At 49.1% G+C, this 10,000-nt stretch overlaps 1 protein-coding gene across 1 annotated transcript in view; it reads right to left on the bottom strand.

The window, feature by feature from the left end:
- Positions 1-10,000, bottom strand: part of LOC143283130 (uncharacterized) — a 94,118-nt gene that overhangs the window by 1,375 nt on the left and 82,743 nt on the right. The window lies entirely within an intron of this gene.

Below are 10,000 nucleotides of genomic sequence, written 5' to 3'. Positions count from 1 at the left end.
ACACAGCACCTGAACTAACACCATGCACTGACAGTAAACTACAAAGACACACCTGCACACAGCACCTGAACTAACACCATGCACTGACAGTAAACTACAAAGACACACCTGCACACAGCACCTGAACTAACACCACGCACTGACAGTAAACTACAAAGACACACCTGCACACAGCACCTGAACTAACACCCTGCACTGACAGTAAACTACAAAGACACACCTGCACGCAACACCTGAACTAACACCCCGCACTGACAGTAAACTACAAAGACACACCTGCACACAACACCTGAACTAACACCCTGAACTGACAGTAAACTACAAAGACACACCTGCACACAGCACCTGAACTAACACCCTGAACTGACAGTAAACTACAAAGACACACCTGCACACAGCACCTGAACTAACACCCTGCACTGACAGTAAACTACAAAGACACACCTGCACACAGCACCTGAACTAACACCCTGAACTGACAGTAAACTACAAAGACACACCTGCACACAGCACCTGAACTAACACCCTGAACTGACAATAAACTACAAAGACACACCTGCACACAGCACCTGAACTAACACCCTGCACTGACAGGTAAACTACAAAGACACACCTGCACACAGCACCTGAACTAACACCACGCACTGACAGTAAACTACAAAGACACACCTGCACACAGCACCTGAACTAACACCCGCACTGACAGTAAACTACAAAGACACACCTGCACACAGCACCTGAACTAACACCCTGCACTGACAGTAAACTACAAAGACACACCTGCACACAGCACCTGAACTAACACCACGCACTGACAGTAAACTACAAAGACACACCTGCACACAACACCTGAACTAACACCCCGCACTGACAGTAAACTACAAAGACACACCTGCACACAGCACCTGAACTAACACCCTGCACTGACAGTAAACTACAAAGACACACCTGCACACAACACCTGAACTAACACCACGCACTGACAGTAAACTACAAAGACACACCTGCACACAACACCTGAACTAACACCCTGCACTGACAGTAAACTACAAAGACACACCTGCACACAGCACCTGAACTAACACCCCGCGCTGACAGTAAAGTACAAAGACACACCTGCACACAGCACCTGAACTAACACCCTGCACTGACAGTAAACTACAAAGACACACCTGCACACAGCACCTGAACTAACACCATGCACGCACCACACACACACACATGCAACAATTAGCAGTCTCACAGACATGAAAACCCAACCGTAAGCCCCCACAGATGAACGTACCCAGACCACATACTACACATTCAGCACAAAACATTCAGAAAAAAAAGGCGGGGGAAAAAAACAACAAAGATAGTAAAACAAAACTACAACAGTGGTTCACAGACAAACAGAAACCTCTCAAGTAAAAAGATGCAGATCAGCGATTTTTTCCCCCCTACACTACCAACCCCCCCCCCCCTCCCCCAATGTTAAGCAATATACTTGCCGCCAAAATTCGGAAGAAGAAAAAAAAAAAGACCTGCCTGCCCCCCACCCCCTCCCCCTAACCCCGCCCCCCTCCCACCCTGCTCCCCCCTCTCCCCACCTCCCTTTCCCCCCCCCTCCCGCACAAGAGGCCGAAGGTTAAACAGGGAGTAGGGAACTAATCAGAGGACAAACACTGAACGCTGGGTCCTCGCCGCTTGACCAAACGTCAGTCAGCTACCCCCCCTACTAGTAACAGCAAGCGGTCAAGCACTTTAGTGTACTGCTGCTCCGACACCTGATCCACCACGCCCCAACTGTTCAGACACTTTCACTTTTGCCAGCGCACAGCAGGGGTGGTCAGGTGGTGGTGGTGGTGGTGGGTGGTGGTGGTGGTGATGGTGGTGGGTGGTGGTGGTGGTGATGGTGGTGGTGGTGATGGTGGTGGGTGGTGGTGGTGATGGTGGTGGGTGGTGGTGGACGAAGTAGGTGTGTGGGAACGTTGTTCGTCCTTTGATCATCAAGTACTACTATCTTCTTTTTTTATATTATAATTATTATTTATTTATTTATTTATTCATTTATTTATTTATTTATGTAAGCTTATCTATTGTTTATTCACATTTCTTCTTTTTTTCTTCTTTTTTTTTCTCAAGGCCTGACTAAGCGCGATGGGTTACGCTACTGGTCAGGCATCTGCTTGGCAGATGTGGTGTAGCGTATATGGATTTGTCCGAACGCAGTGACGCCTCCTTGAGCTACTGAAACTGAAACTGAAACTCATCAAGTCAGATGGAACTTTCCAAGGGCTGCCACCAGGCACACACACAATTCTCACGACGAGTTTTGTTTTCCAGTGACTGCGATATCACACCCCTCAAAAAACTGGTAGCATTTAACTCTCTCCATACGAACGTTGACAAAGAATACCACCACAATTCTGACGACGGAAGCTAAAGGTTGGGTCATTCAGACACCCACTGGACATCCGAGAGGTCTGTGTAGAGGAGAAGAGAGGACTGGCCGTACTGAGTGAGTTAAGATATTAAAGAAAAAAGTAAGAAAGAAAAGAATGAATACATATATCGACATGATAAACCAATGAAGCCTTCCAAATAAATAAATAAATGTATAAATGAATAAATAAATAAATACACAGAGGCAAGTCCAGGAAAGTCAAAGCAATGTAAAAAAACAAGACAAGACAACGCCAGGCAAATCGGTGATTCCAAGATAAATGGACATAAGCACTGGTGTGATTGTGTGTGTGTGTGTGTGTGTGTGTGTGTGTGTGTGTGTGTGTGGAGGGATGGGTTGTTGGTGTTTACGTCCAAAGTTTGCCCATAATATTGAAAGGGCGACGCAACGACATACAACACTACACATGAAAGTCTAAGTGATGGTGGTGGTTGGCTCTTGCTGGACAGACAGATTGCAGACAGTGTCCTCCTATTAGCTTTCCTTCTAAAGGTCACCATGTTTTCCTCATCTGTTCACACGGACTGATAAACACGCACACACGCATACACACACACATACATACATACATACATATGCACGCGAACACTCACACGCACGCGTGCACGAACACACGGACCACCACCACCCTCTCTCTCTCTCTCTCTCTCTCTCTCTCTCTGTCATATACACACACGCAGCAAACACACATACGTACGCACCCATGCACACACGCTCACTCAAACACACACACATCCACATAAACACACGCTCGCGCGCGCGCACGCATACATTGGCTAGTCAGCTTTGTTTGCGTGTGTGTGTGTGTGTGTGTGTGTGTGTGTGTGTGTGTGTGTGTTGTTGTTGCTGTTGTTTTTGAGTGTTAGTGTGTGTGTGTGTGTTAGTGTGTGTGTGTGTGTGTGTGTGTGTGTGTGTGTGTGTGTGTGTGTAAATACATATGACAATAAAGATCAACTGCGTTCTTTTTGCGCCTAATCAAACAGGTTCGCTCTCAACGTTTCACAACTCGATTGTTCCAATGAAAATAACATTGCAATATATTACAACAGCCATCAAAACATGCTGGCTGGTCCAGCTATGTGGGTAAATACATTACAAACTATGACAAGACAATGCACCAACACTATATTCTAAGTTCAATGTCCTTAGCAATATATGTATATGTTAGATCTCTCTCTCTCTCTCTCTCTCTCTCTCTCTCTCTCTCTCTATATATATATATATATATATATATATATATATATATCAACACTATATTCTAAGTTCAATGTCCTTAGCAATATATGTATATATCTAGATCTCTCTCTCTCTCTCTCTATATATATAATTATTATATCTGTGTGTGTGTGTGTGTGTGTGTGTGTGTGTGTGTGTGTGATTAGTCTGGTCACCGTTTTGCCTTTGGATGGCTGATTGTTTTTTTTTGGTGGGTTTTTTTTATGACCCTCTCACCCCCCCCCCTCCCCTCCCCTCCCTCGCACGAGCGTTTTCCCTAATGACGTCACTGTCTGCGTCTGGTTCTCTCTGGTTCCGGTTATCGTTATATGTCTGTCTGTATGTCTGTCTGTCTCTCTTTCCGATACCCTCTTGAAATAATCACACACACCACCCCCCCCCCGCCTCCCCTCCCCTCCCCCCACCCCTCTCTCTCTCTCACGATAGCAGTGTGCAGTCTAGCTATGTATTTATTTTGAGCACTTCAGCTGAGAGAAACCCTAGTATCCTGATATAATTGTTGTGCTATCTGGTTATGCTTACTGTGTTCACATAGTTGTAGTGACGCATGTTGAACTCTTGTTATCGCCCCCCTCTTCATACGGGGGGCGGCAGGGGAGGGGGGGGGGGGGGCTACGGCCTTAAATGAATAATTAATCATCTGAATCTGAATCTTTCACGACAGCAAACTAGGTCTCTTTTCTCCCTGACTGTCTGTCTGTCTGTCTGTCTGTAGTAGCCTTCAGTTTAACGTCTTCCACTGTAAGTGATATTAGACGGGAAGGGGGGGGGGGAGAAAAAAAGGGGGTGGGGGTGGGAGGGCACATGGGGGGGGTGGAGGGCGGGGCGTGGTGGTGGGAACGGTATTGGGCAGAGGGTGAAGAATTGTGTATGTGTGTGTGTGTGTGTGTGTGTGTGCGCGTGTGTGCGCATGTGTGTGTGTGTGTGTGTGTGTGTGTGTGTGTGTGTGGTGGGGAAAGATACAGAGCACTGGGAAAAAATAAAACACTTAAAGGGGAGACATAGGCACAATATAGAAGGAAACGCTAACATCAAACAACTGTAACAACTATAACAAATGTCCAATTAGACTATGCAGCAAACCTTCTGCAATAGCAGATAACATCTTGAAATTGTCAAAAATGCATTTATACTGTCTGTCTGTCTGTCTCTGTGTCTCTCTTTCCATGTCCATATCCGCCTCTCCTCAGTCATGACCCTGGTTTCTTGTTCGAAAGCCTAGCACCCAGACCACCACACAAAGTCCGTTGGAAGGGACTGGAGGAGGACGGAGACAAACATTTTTTTTCTGATCCTTTTTGAGACTCAAACCTAGGAGCCTCGCTTCCAGTGCCGCGGACTACCTATCCGCTGGGCCACCTTTGCACATGTATGTGTGGGCATATCAAGCACAATGCTGCAGAGAAAAGAGTAGAATGGAATAATATGTCTTTATCGGCAAGTGTACCGGAGTCACAAGGAATATTGGGAGCGGGGGTCGCGCGGAGGACAGTATATTAAGAGGTAAGGAACAGATTTATTTAAGATATTTGAAATGTTTAGTGAATAATTATTTTTTTAAATTAAAGAAAAGGGGGTGGGGGATAGGGGGGGGGGGAGCGGTGAGGTAGGTATTTCATCATTTCGCAGAGCAACACAAAGTTGGATAAATAAAATCAGTTTCTCCGTCAAGGAGGGTCACTGGTTTCGGACAAATCCATACACGCTACACCACACCACATCTGCCAGGCAGAGGCCTGACCAGCAGCATAACCCAACACGCTTAGTCAGGCCTTGAGTGCATGCATATAGAATTGTGTATCTAAAAGACAGGAATTCTACAGGATTTCCGCCCAACTCTTTTGTATTTTGTATTTTTGTATTTTGTATTTTTTTTTATCATAACAGATTTCTCTGTGTGAAATTTGGGCTGCTCTCCCCAGGGAGAGCGCGTCGCTGCACTATAGCGCCACCCATTTTTTTGTATTTTTTCCTGCGTGCAGTTTTATTTGATTTTCCTATTGAAGTGGATTTTTCTACAGAATTTTGCCAGGAACAACCCTTTTGTTGCCGTGGGTTCTTTTACGTGCGCTAAGTGCATGCTGCACACGGGACCTCGGTTTATCGTCTCATCCGAATGACTAGCGTCCAGATCACCACTCAAGGTCTAGTGGAGGGGGAGAAAATTTCGGGGGCTGTGCCGTGATTCGAACCAGCGCGCTCAGATTCTCTCGCTTCCTGGGCGGACGCGTTACCTCTAGGCCATCACTCCACTTAGTCAGGCCTTGAGTGTATGCATATAGAATTGTGTATCTAAAAGACAGGAATTCTGCTACAGGATTCCCGCCCAACTCTTTACTTGCCCTGGGTTCTTTTTCTTTTTTTTTTTGTTTTTTTTTAAGTGCGCAATGCGCGTGCTGCACACGGGACCTCGGGTTTGGGTGGGGTTTTTTTTTATTTTTATTTTTTTTTTTTATTTACCTTCTTCTTCTTCTGCGTTCACTCGTATGCACACGAGTGGGCTTTTACGTGTATGACCGTTTTTACCCCGCCATGTAGGCAGCCATACTCCGTTTTCGGGGGTGTGCATGCTGGGTATGTTCTTGTTTCCATAACCCACCGAACGCTGACATGGATTAGGGGATCTTTAACGTGCGTATTTGATCTTCTGCTTGCATATACACACGAAGGGGGTTCAGGCACTAGCAGGTCTGCACATATGTTGACCTGGGAGATCGTAAAAATCTCCACCCTTTACCCACCAGGCGCCGTCACCGTGATTCGAACCCGGGACCCTCAGATTGACAGTCCAACGCTTTAACCACTCGGCTATTGCGCCCGTCTTGTTTTTTTATTTTTTTTTTTTACCGAATGACTGGACGCTCAGTTTTTGTTTTTTTTTCCATTCAACCATGGGAGAAAGGCCGACAGCGGGAATCGAACCCAGTCCTTCAAGGACACTATTGGCAGATGAGCGTCTTAACCATCCAGCCACATTCCTCCTTCACCTGTGCGCAGTGTGTGTGGGGGTAGGGTGGTTGGTGGTGGGGTGGGGAGGGTTGGGGGGAGAGGACTACCACTCTGGCACTGACCTGTCCAGCCGGCCACACAGGCGCTGCTGTATCGAAACACCAACACCAACCACTACACGTTTACCACTGGCAGCTCAACCTCTCCACAGAAGGCTACTAACGAAACGACCAAAACCTAACTTTGCCACACTGACTAAACAACAAATAAAAACATGGCACGAATATGCGATCTCCAAGTCAAACAGTAAGGGGGTGGAAAAGGGGAAATAAAAAAAGGGGGAAAAAAGAAAAGAAAAAAAAAAACGAAAGTCGTCGACCGAGCGAATAGGTTACGTTGAGTTTTGATTCTGGAAACGTTAGGTGTTTGGATAATCAAAGCGAAAAGCGAGGTTTTTCTTGTCGGCCTGAACCTGTTATGTCTCGAACAGCCATGAATCAAATGCACATGTGCGTGCGTGCTTGTGTGCGCACAAACATACAGACATGCAGACACATAAACGCATGCAAATATTTCTTTGAATCAAATGCATGCGTGCGGTGTGCGCGCACAAACACACACCTACACACACACACACACACAAACGCGCGCACACACACACACACACACACACACACACACACACACACACACACACACACACACACACACACACACACACACACGCACACACACACACACACACACACACACACACACACACACGCACACACACACACACACACACACACACACACACACACACACACACACACACACGCACAGACACACACACACACACACACACACACACACACACACACACGGAGGCATGCAAATCTTTGTGTGAATCAAATGTATACGCGCGTGTGTGCGCACAAACATACAGACATACACATACATTCCAATCTTTCTTTCCTTCTTTGGTCCTCTCTCTCTCTGTCTCCCCCCTCTCTCTCTCCCTCCCCTCTCTCTCTCTCCCTCCCCCTCTCTTTCTTCCCCCCCCTCTCTCTCTCCCCCTCTCTCTCCCCTCCCCCCCTCTCTCTCCCTCCCACACCTCTCTCCCTCCTCCTCTCTCTCCCCCCTCTCTCCCTCTCCCCTGTCTCTCTACCCCCTCTCTCTCTCCCTCTCCCCCCTCTCTCTCTCTCTCCCCCTCTCTCCCTCCCCCCTTTCTCTCCCCCATATCTCCGCACCCCCCCCGGAGAGTGAGGCATCTCTTCATGCATCATACGAGATGTGGATGACGGGTGGTATAACTGGGTGGTCAGGAGACGTGGATGACGTGTGACGGGTGGTATAACTGGGTGGTCAGGAGACGTGGATGACGTGTGACGGGTGGTATAACTGGGTGGTCAGGAGACGTGGATGACGTGTGGTATAACTGGGTGGTCAGGAGAGGTGGATGACGTGTGACGGGTGGTATAACTGGGTGGTCAGGAGAGGTGGATGACGTGTGGTATAACTGGGTGGTCAGGAGAGGTGGATGACGTGTGACGGGTGGTATAACTGGGTGGTCAGGAGACGTGGATGACGTGTGACGGGTGGTATAACTGGGTGGTCAGGAGACGTGGATGACGTGTGACGGGTGGTATAACTGGGTGGTCAGGAGACGTGGATGACGTGTGACGGGTGGTATAACTGGGTGGTCAGGAGACGTGGATGACGTGTGACGGGTGGTATAACTGGGTGGTCAGGAGACGTGGATGACGTGTGACGGGTGGTATAACTGGGTGGTCAGGAGACGTGGATGACGTGTGACGGGTGGTATAACTGGGTGGTCAGGTGAGGTGGATGACGGGTGGTATAACTGGGTGGTCAGGAGACGTGGATGACGTGTGACGGGTGGTATAACTGGGTGGTCAGGAGAGGTGGATGACGGGTGGTATAACTGGGTGGTCAGGTGAGGTGGATGACGTGTGACGGGTGGTATAACTGGGTGGTCAGGTGAGGTGGATGACGGGTGGTATAACTGGGTGGTCAGGAGAGGTGGATGACGGGTGGTATAACTGGGTGGTCAGGGGAGGTGGATGACGTGTGGTATAACTGGGTGGTCAGGAGAGGTGGATGACGGGTGACGTGTGGTATAACTGGGTGGTCAGGAGAGGTGGATGACGGGTGGTATAACTGGGTGGTCAGGAGAGGTGGATGACGTGTGACGGGTGGTATAACTGGGTGGTCAGGAGAGGTGGATGACGGGTGGTATAACTGGGTGGTCAGGAGAGGTGGATGACGTGTGACGGGTGGTATAACTGGGTGGTCAGGAGAGGTGGATGACGGGTGGTATAACTGGGTGGTCAGGAGAGGTGGATGACGGGTGGTATAACTGGGTGGTCAGGGGAGGTGGATGACGTGTGGTATAACTGGGTGGTCAGGAGACGTGGATGACGGGTGGTATAACTGGGTGGTCAGGAGACGTGGATGACGTGTGACGGGTGGTATAACTGGGTGGTCAGGAGACGTGGATGACGTGTGACGGGTGGTATAACTGGGTGGTCAGGAGACGTGGATGACGTGTGACGGGTGGTATAACTGGGTGGTCAGGAGAGGTGGATGACGTGTGACGGGTGGTATAACTGGGTGGTCAGGAGAGGTGGATGACGTGTGATATAACTGGGTGGTCAGGAGAGGTGGATGACGGGTGGTATAACTGGGTGGTCAGGAGAGGTGGATGACGGGTGGTATAACTGGGTGGTCAGGAGAGGTGGATGACGGGTGGTATAACTGGGTGGTCAGGAGAGGTGGATGACGTGTGACGGGTGGTATAACTGGGTGGTCAGGAGACGTGGATGACGTGTGACGGGTGGTATAACTGGGTGGTCAGGAGAGGTGGATGACGGGTGGTATAACTGGGTGGTCAGGAGAGGTGGATGACGTGTGACGGGTGGTATAACCGGGTGGTCAGGAGAGGTGGATGACGTGTGACGGGTGGTATAACCGGGTGGTCAGGAGAGGTGGATGACGTGTGATATAACCGGGTGGTCAGGAGAGGTGGATGACGTGTGACGGGTGGTATAACCGGGTGGTCAGGAGAGGTGGATGACGGGTGGTATAACTGGGTGGTCAGGAGAGGTGGATGACGTGTGACGGGTGGTATAACTGGGTGGTCAGGAGACGCGGATGACGGGTGGTATAACTGGGTGGTCAGGAGAGGTGGATGACGGGTGGTATAACTGGGTGGTCAGGAGAGGTGGATGACGTGTGACGGGTGGTATAACTGGGTGGTCAGGAGACGCGGATGACGGGTGGTATAACTGGGTGGTCAGGAGAGGTGGATGACGTGTGACGGGTGGTATAACTGGGTGGTCAGGAAAGGTGGATGACGTGTGACGG

This window comes from Babylonia areolata, chromosome 6, assembly GCF_041734735.1.
Source record: "Babylonia areolata isolate BAREFJ2019XMU chromosome 6, ASM4173473v1, whole genome shotgun sequence".
NCBI lineage: Eukaryota > Metazoa > Mollusca > Gastropoda > Neogastropoda > Buccinidae > Babylonia > Babylonia areolata.
This window is presented reverse-complemented; position numbering and strand designations above follow the sequence as displayed.